We start from the raw sequence: 9,745 nt of genomic DNA on the forward strand, positions 1-9,745 counted from the left end.
CGTCGCCGCAAGCCTTTCGTCATAGCACCCTTTCCATCGCAGCAACCGCCATGACATATCCCATCACTGTCGTAATCCTCTTGTTGTTGCAACTTTATCGTTGTCACAACCTCCACTTCAAAAAGATGAAATTTTCTTTTCTTTCGGGAAAAGTCACCATGTCTCGTTAAAAAAACTAGATCTTCAAAAACTTCTGCTGAAAATCCAATCATGATTCAAGATGAGAAAGCAAGGGAAAGATTGATTCCATCTTCAAAAAGCCACTGCGACTAATTTTCAGAGGAAATGGGGAAAACACATAAATCGAAGGAAGCCACTGCGACTGATTTCCGAAGGACTGTCGAAAGTTTCTTCTTCCTTATCATTATTTTGTTCTTACTTATTCAACATGTTTGCAAATTGTTTTAATGTTTTTTCATTAACAATGATAGCTTAATTTTTTTTAGCTAGAATGATTACATTAATTTGACAAAGTTCATTTGATTTATGTTTATGATGTCTGTGCCTCAATCGTTCATGCTTTCAATTAAACTCATGCATGTATTTCATTCATTAAAATGTGATTGAATGCATTAGAATTAGTTGATCAATCCTAACTATATGATGATTAATGGACGCAATAATTGAAAGATGCATGCTTAATTTAGATCCTAGCTCGATTAAATTAAATGTTCGCAATAACATGAGAGAGCTCTATTATCTTGCATAAGTTTTAGATTTGTGTGATTAAATTATTTCAAACCTAATTCGTCCTTGTTACTTCACATACTCTAAGAAACCTTTAGTTAAATATGATCATGGTAGTATGCATGTTTTTCTAAGTAAAAGATTCTAAAAGGACTTATAACTGGTTTCGAGTTAATGAAAAATTGAGTTGCCATAGAATACTTTCTGAACATTGTTAAGTATGATGAAAAATGAATTAAGTTAAATGTTGTAATTTTTCTAGCTCATTCATGTTATTATTGTTGAAGCTTGTGAATTTGCTGCTAAGACCATCTCATCTCATTCATTGCATTTAGATTAATTCATTTGCATTTAGTTAATAATAATTTTATCCATCACATCAAAATTATCGTGTTGTCTTACCAACTTGTAATCTTTAATTTTGCAATTATTTGATTAACATATATAGTATCTTTGGAGACGATAACTCTTATACTTACCTATTACTTGATAACGACTGTGTATACTTGCACAAACCCACACGTTAACCATAATCTAATTACAAACCCAAAAAAATAACCTAAAATTAAAATTGTTCTAAATCTAGGAACCACAACCATTGGCAATATTATTTTATAACAATATATATTATAATTAAGCCCATACAATAACAGACATATGATTCATAAACATATATATGTGCAAGAATGCCACCTCTCATCAAAATTTAATCAATCAAGATAAAGTTTCAAAAATTCCAGTAAACTAATTTACACCATAAACATTGCACAACCTGAATTTGATACCAATTGTTGGTAAAATTGGTTTGAAAAAAAATGGAATAGTACATAATAGAATTTTAAAAATTTCTTTCAAAACAAACCAACTATGATGTTTATAGCAATAAACCTATTTACTAGAATTGTAACTAAGTTTTCTATGAGGCGACACGGATTGTTCCCAGCTTTCGACCTATCAATCTTCTTTGTTATCATAGACCTACGTTTACTAGAGTGTCGGCTCTATCAACAAATTAATGAAAACTTTGAAGTAAAACTTTTGGGCTAGAAACAAAAAAGATGAATTCTCTTCAAAAGATCAAATATAATAATATAAATAATTATTCTTTATTTTGACAAAATATCAACGTATGTAATGTATATTTGACCTAGCCCTTAGTCTCTATTTATAGAGAAAGTAACAAGAGTTCAATCAAACAAGTATTAACCAAATAATAATATTTAAATAGAAAATTACAACTCTTATTAGAAGTATACCATAGGGGTGGCGAAAACCCTATTTTTGAACTAGGGTTTGTCGGACCTCTTCATGTATCGGGTCAATTATATGTGTTATATGTTCTTTAAACAACTCTTATAATTTTCCCATACTCGATAAATATTGTAACATACCAAACCTAATCCCTTAGAAGGATCCAAGTAAGACGTGTCACTAAAAAGAAATCATTCGTCTATAAAACTGATTCTGGCGTAAAATTTGTAAAACCATAGTGTTTGAAATAAACTTTTAATAAATGATGGAAAATAAAGTATAAGCCAAATGACGTATAGAATTTTAGCAAAGTATTTTATTAACCTAAAATAATATAATATCAAACCATTCCATAAACTTCAATGAACTTCATTGAATCATAATTCTTTAACATGAGTCTTAAGTACAATTTCTTTTCAAAATACAATCAGACATCACCTCCCCCCATCATCATGCATAATACAAATAAAAAAATATCTCACAATGACGGATGTCTTCTAATGTAGTCCTTTAGAAAGTCTTCCTTCAATAGTATGCCTGCGAAGGAAAAAGGAAATGGGGTAAGTTCAAGAGTACTTAGTGAGTTCCAGATGGAAGCGTATCAATAGTTACTAATACTTCAAGCAGATCCTTTCAAATATTTCAACACAATCATACAATTCTCCACATGACGAGTACCATACACAGACAGACTATATGCCGGTTTACTTTTTCTTTATCGTATACAATATGCCCTATGACCATTCAAACAACCCTTCTTCATGTTAGCCATGTACTCATATCCATAGTTAAATTCATCTTATTCATTCCATTCATATTCCTTTAGTTTGTATTCTTTGTCGTGATTTGTCAATCTGGTTTGCAACATACATTTGCCCTACCAGAGGCTACACAACCATTTTCATGCATCACAATCTTCCAATTCAATGTACTTTCCATCGAAGGCAACTTCATGAATATATTTCTTTAACATCATTTCCATGAATCAATCCATGTCATTCTTGTCGGAAGCAGAAGGTTGTGGCTTAAGCATGAAGAATGATTCTTACACTTAAACACAGATATAATAGACTCAAACTGACAACTCTTGAACGCCCTTTTTCATATACACATTACACCTTTATAGAGTATGAGTACTTACCTTACACGAAATAAATAATAATAATATTACACACATGGAAGTAAGAAGGAACTCACTAGAAACACAGCAAAGTCTAGATGGCAGGACCTTTGCCTTTTTCAATCGGACTTTTTATAATGTCTTGAGCTAAAATATGGATAATTAAGCTTATCTGATCATTATACTTTTAAATCCAAATATGCATGCAAGAAAAATTAACACATAACTCAGAATCAGGGTGTTTCCTTCCTTACATAAAAATCTAGCACTTATGCATGCAGAACTAACAGTATGTATATCACTATGAAAATAACCTAGGGTTCATCGATATTTACTAGAGAGTTAAAATAAACGCGGAAGTTGGCTGAGTATAGTGAACCCAACTTTAGAAAGATTTCTGGGCTTAAGCTTTTCAAAGAAAGTGCAGAGAAAATCAAGAAGAAAATGCATGCAAAGAAAACATAAAGTTTACCAGTGAAGACGCCAATACTCTTATATACTTAAGCACGGAGAGAAGGTTTAATGGAAGAATCAGATGATTCTCGTTATTAAGTGCGCTTATCATAATTTAAGTCTTATCAACTATAGTATCATAGTTTCATTTTAACCAATTCTCAATGGACTAACTAAATAATATTTCTAAAATAATAAACAAATCTATTTAACTACGGATTTAATGACTTCGCCAAAACATCTAGGGTGGTGTATACCCAACAGAAGAATTTGCCAAAACACAGAACTCACCAATCGACGCATACACAAAATCCTATATTTAGTCATAGCTAATACTTTACTTACTCAAAACTACGCTTAGTACAATAAACAATAACCAGATATAGAGACTTTGTTGGGTGGACTGTTACAAATATATTTCCCTATACCCAAAATATTATTTACTTTTTTAATTAATTACACTAATTAAATTATTTTTTCAACCTAATTCTAAATCTATTAAAGTCATGACGCCTTCACCATACTAGAATTTATGAGCAAATTAATTTAATTAATTTGTTCTTATGAAACTATAATGACTTAATTAATTTAATTCCTACTTCAAACTTCCATTATTTAATTTCATATTAAATAATAATTTGAAGACATAAATTAGTTTTAGAGTCATGTCTTGTTCATGGTAAGAAAACACATTCACTGCAGATAACGATACATGCAGTCTATTTCTTTAGTTTATTGCTTCACATTTTTCCATTTCATCAATCAATGCAAACCATCAATGTTACATCTAGCTAGCAGAGGGACTAATTAGACATATATGATTAGGCCTCAAATCATTTGTAATTAAGTTTTGAATCTTTCAATGACCTGGCCATATGTTTATTACTCTCATAGGATATCTTTAATCTATTTGGGATAAATTCGTTCGTCCAATAAGAACTTATTTTATCTCATGATAACCATTACATCTTTCTTCATGAAAAGTCAATTACTAGTAAAAGGAATTAAATCATTTATCTAAAAAATAAATTACTCATGGCCACGTTACTTTCCATCTATCAAGTAACGCTAATGAGAGGATATTGTTTACTCTTTATTGTGCTATGAATTCTACTGTTGTAAGTGAAGTTATGTCATGCAGAAGTTGTATACCCAATGTACCAGCTTTTGGCTCTATTACCAATTAAACACAAGCTATCAGTACATCAAAGTACCCGAGTCACACACACATAGTCCGTCAATTACTCAGGATTGAGGTAAGACACACTATGAATGTCACAAGTAAATAAATCCACAAACAAGTCTAAAATTTATTCTACTTGGGTCTAGTCGGATGAACAGTTGGTCTAGTTAGTTACATCTATGTCTCTATCTTTTGGGAGTCGTCTACTCCGATACCCAAAGCAATGTACCTCCATTATTTGGACTTAGTAGATGACATGTTAGTCTTTTAATTAACTTGCTCAATTTTGATTAGACTAAGGATATGTTTAGATTATCTACTAATATAAGATGTCTTCTCGCACTACAATCAATCCACGTAATGTCGCTTACTATTAATTTAAACGTTAAATAACCAATGAGCCGAAATATTTTCTTTCATTTTGCTTCACGTGCAAAAACCATTGAGGAAAAAAATACAAAAAATATTAATAATGATTTTATTTTATTTAAACCAATGTATTCAGAAAATACAAATTACATATATGTAAACTAAGGACACTAAATCCCAACATAAGGATGCTAAAGGTGCAGTATTTGTTTTTACTAATATAAAGCCTACTGGGTTACAGTAGAAATACTACCTATGGAAAAAATGAACAATGCATCAAACTTTATGGTGAAAGAAGTGTTGATGTAATATGAGTAAATGCATTAAGAAAGGTACATCTCAAGCATTATTCTAATACTATACATTGTAATTTGCCAAAATATCGGATGTGGGTTTCACAAGACTGAGTTGATGACCTTGTGGGTTTACTAAGGCCTCCTCTAGCCTCATTTGTATACATTGAAAATATCTACCCTAATTTTCTTGAATATCATTACTTTTCTTATTTGTTTTACTGACTAAAGAAAATTGAAAGAGGGCGTTGTAGTCTTCCATATTGCATGGGTTTTTTTAAAAAGTATTTATGGGAATAGAAGTAGGAAAAAATGGTGTTCCGAGAAGCGTTAAATCTCCAAGTTGGGCTTATCTTACACATTAAAATAAGAAAAGTAAATTATATATTTATGATGCAGCCTTCCACCACCAACTTTTATTTCATCTTTTTCCAAAATGTTCGTCTACAAACATCCAAGTTGTAGGTGAAGCATAAACAAGTTTGATATGGAATTGTCCATTTTTTATTGATAAGATGGATCTAAATTTTTATTTTTTTATGTATAATGGTTGGATTGTTAATATATATGGGAAGGTGATAGAGGATTGCGTGCGGACCAAGATCGAGTTGCCAAGTCACGAGAAAATTTCTAAGAAAGCTTTAGACAATCGGATCTGAAACGAAACAAAGAAATCAAACTTATCAGTATCAGATCTGAAACGAAAACCCTAAACCATGGATAATTAGCTAATAATCAGAACAAGAATTAATATGGTTCCTTGGAGGCCAAGAAACGAAATAGCAAGTTAAACTCAAGTGATTAAGAAACCAAATCAGAATAGGAAATAGAGCACTCGGGCGGCAAGAAATCTGAAAAAAAATATGATTAACAAACAGTTCTTAATGTCAAATGTGGTGCAAAGATAGATCTTGAACTTTGGGAATGGTCGAAACGAACAAGAACAATAAAATCTGAAATGAAAAAGAGGTGTTTGGACGGCAAGAAAGATGGGTTTGGAGAATCAAAATGTTTCTTGATGTCCAAGGGTGGTGCCGATCAGATTCTTGAAGGCTGAACGGGGCTGGAAACGCAATAAGAGAACTTAAACAAGTTAGATAATGAAATCGACACAAGTAAAAATTAAAAAGAGATTGAACAGCAAGAAAATAAAGATAAAGTCCTAAGAAGCCTTGAAATCGATAAAGATTTCACAACTTTCTTCAAACGGCTCTAATCTCCACTCCAATGAAGAACAATGGCAAGAAGAAGGCTGAAGATGGCTCCCACAATCTAAAAGATTGTTAAAACTATTTCTAAAGAAAACTCAAGAGAAATTTCTTGGAGAAAAACTCAAGAGAATTTGCAAGCAATCAAAATCTGATTTCAAGTGTATTGTTGTGTGTATGGCCGACCAAGCCTTACATATATATAGGCCTCTATTATTTTCCTAACCCTATTAGAAATCTAAAACTAAAAAAACTCCTAATTATTTGATTTAAAGGGAAATTCGGCCAAGGGCTTTTAATTGGGCCTCTTGGACTGAATATTTACATAGTAATTAATTTATAAAGTCTAAAATTGAAACTAAGTATTTAAAGAATTAAAATTTTACAAATTGGGCCACTTTGACAATTTGGCTTGATTTTCAACTAAGTCTCATTTAACTTTCTAGATTGGGCTTGGAACATCTTATCGGGCCTTGCCTTCAAGAACTTGGGCTTGTAGTCCTTTTCCTACTGAAATTGGTTCGTTGATGCTCGTAACGAAGATCCAAGTGCCTTAGTTGCAAGATTTGGTTTCTTGGACCAAGATTTCCAAGATTTGAAATCTTGATTTTCTTGATTCTTAAAATCGCTCAAAACGGCAAAATTGGACCAAGATTCGGTTTCTTGATTTTCTTGAAAACAAGAAAGTGAATATTGATTTTCTTTTTCCTTCGTATACGCATCTAAGGCCTTTGTAGCTCGTATCAGAAGGGATCTATCCACACTAATATAAAACTTAAATAATTTTACATACTCTTATAATTTTTTTTATGATTAATGTTTTAAAAATCCAATCAATACATTTTGTACTTCACTAATGTGGTCATGCATGTCAAGTTTGAAGTAAATTAAAATTTTTAATTATTTATTTTATATAAAATACTTTCAATCATTAAATATATATTAATATAGATAATATTTAAATCGATATTATAAAGATATCGAATCAATTCAAAATTTTATGTGTATGAAAACTACATCTATTGAATAAATATATTCACTTTATTTAAAATTTGATATACGTAATTTATATAACATAAATACTACGAATTTTAAGAAAAAAAATATAAATCTTATAGTTGGATTAAAAAAATATTATTATAAAAATTGTACGTGTATGGTCAATTTAGGTGTTCTTGCGAAAACTGACGTTTATTTAAATATTATAGAATTCGTCTCTCTTCTTGCCTTACGTTAAAATTCACTCAATCTATGAAAAGCCCTTTTTTTTAAATTTACTAAAATGGGCCCGGTATATAATTATTTACCAGAATGGCCCAATTCCCCAAAAGCGCGTCCACGTCAGCGCGTCCACATCAGCGCGATGTCAGGGGACGTGGCAGAAAAACGCGTCCTTGAGGAAGCGTTTTGCCTACGTGGACAGAAATCGCTCCCTCAAGGACGTGTTTTCCTGCCACGTAAGCGCTCCCTTGGGGACGTGTTTTGCCCGCGCGTGAACAGTAGCAACGGCTACTTTTTTGACCGTTGGTGACCCCCCCAACGGTCAAAAAAAAAACTATAAAAACCCTCCCTTTCATTTTTTTCACAACTAAATCCTTTCTCTCAATTTCTCTCTAATATTCTCTCAAATTTCTCTCAAATTTCTCTCAATTTCCTCTCGATTTCCTCTCAATTTCCTCTCAAATTTCTATTTAAAATAGCTTTAATTTTTTAATTATTTTTAAAAAAAATTTGAATTTTTTTTAAATCGTAAAAATTTGTACCAATTTAGCAATGGCCAAAGAATTGATTCGTCTTGATGACAAGCACATATTGGTCGAACAAATAAAAATGGTAAGTGTTAAATTTAATTTTTAAATATTATTTAAGATTTTTTTTATTTATGCAATTTTAAATAATTATTATTTTATTATTTGTTATAAAAGTTTGTAGATCGGATATTGCAATGCTATATCTATCATATGCATGGTCCTCCATCACTGTTGGTAGAGAATTACCTGCGGGAGGCAGGTTTTTGGCACGTGGCGACTGTAGGTTGGGGATGCAAGTTGGACCCGAAACTTATCAGTGTGTTGATTGAGAGGTGGAGACCCGAGACACACACATTTCATCTTCCATGTGGAGAGTGCACTATCACTTTGGAATATGTCAATTTGCAATTGGGATTGCCGGTGGACGGGTACGCAGTCACCGGATCTGTTCAATCTGGTTATTGGGGAGCGGTATGCTACGAGCTTTTGGGCTCTATTCCGGAGAATATTAACGGAGGTCGTATCGAGATGGGCTGGTTACGAGACACATTCCCAGATTCGAATGATGATTCAACCGAACTAGAAAGAATCTGATATGCTCGAGCATCCATTCTTCAAATAGTTAGAGGTAATATGATGCCGGACTTGTCACGGAACCTCGTACATCTAAGATGGCTGCTGAAACTCGTTGATTTTTGAGCAGCTGGTGAATTTAGTTGGGGGTCTGCCGTGTTGGCAACATTGTACCGGGAGATGTGCGGGGCGACGCGACCGAATAAAGCGAAAATCAGAGGTTGCCTGTCACTACTCATTCATGGGCACTGTTTCGCTTTCCATTTTTACGTCCTCAAGTGGACCACCTGTATACATTCTCACTCATAACGAGTTAAATTTTATATTAGATTTTACAATTATTACGTAGATTTAAAATATAATCGAATGCTAAAAATTTATTTAATTAGGTGGAACCATCCAGCAAGTTATGCTCAATTACCTACCTCTCTTGAAGATATACGGCTTCTATTGGACCAGCGGTCGGAAGAACAAGTATTAAATAAAATAGATATTTCCATCATGAGATAGTCGATTGGTATAACCCGTATTTAGTATATAACTAATATTTTCATCATGGTCATATAGTTTCAATTGATACCATACGAGGATCTGGCAATCCAGGCAGTAATTCCGGATGAGTACTTCCAAAATCCAAACGCTTGGCATGTGAAAGTCTCATTGGTCAACTTTACGACTGTGGAGATGCACCAGTCGTACAGAGTATTACGGCTATTTGGATTCCGACAATCGATTTTCGTGGCACCTGAGGTGTTGGATGACCATCACAAAATCGACCTATGACAATTGCATACGGATTGGCCGAGATTCTAGTCATACTACATCCAAATGTGGGAAGATCGGTATGATTATATACC

This window comes from Gossypium hirsutum, chromosome D02 (genome assembly GCF_007990345.1).
Source record: "Gossypium hirsutum isolate 1008001.06 chromosome D02, Gossypium_hirsutum_v2.1, whole genome shotgun sequence".
Classification (NCBI taxonomy): domain Eukaryota; kingdom Viridiplantae; phylum Streptophyta; class Magnoliopsida; order Malvales; family Malvaceae; genus Gossypium; species Gossypium hirsutum.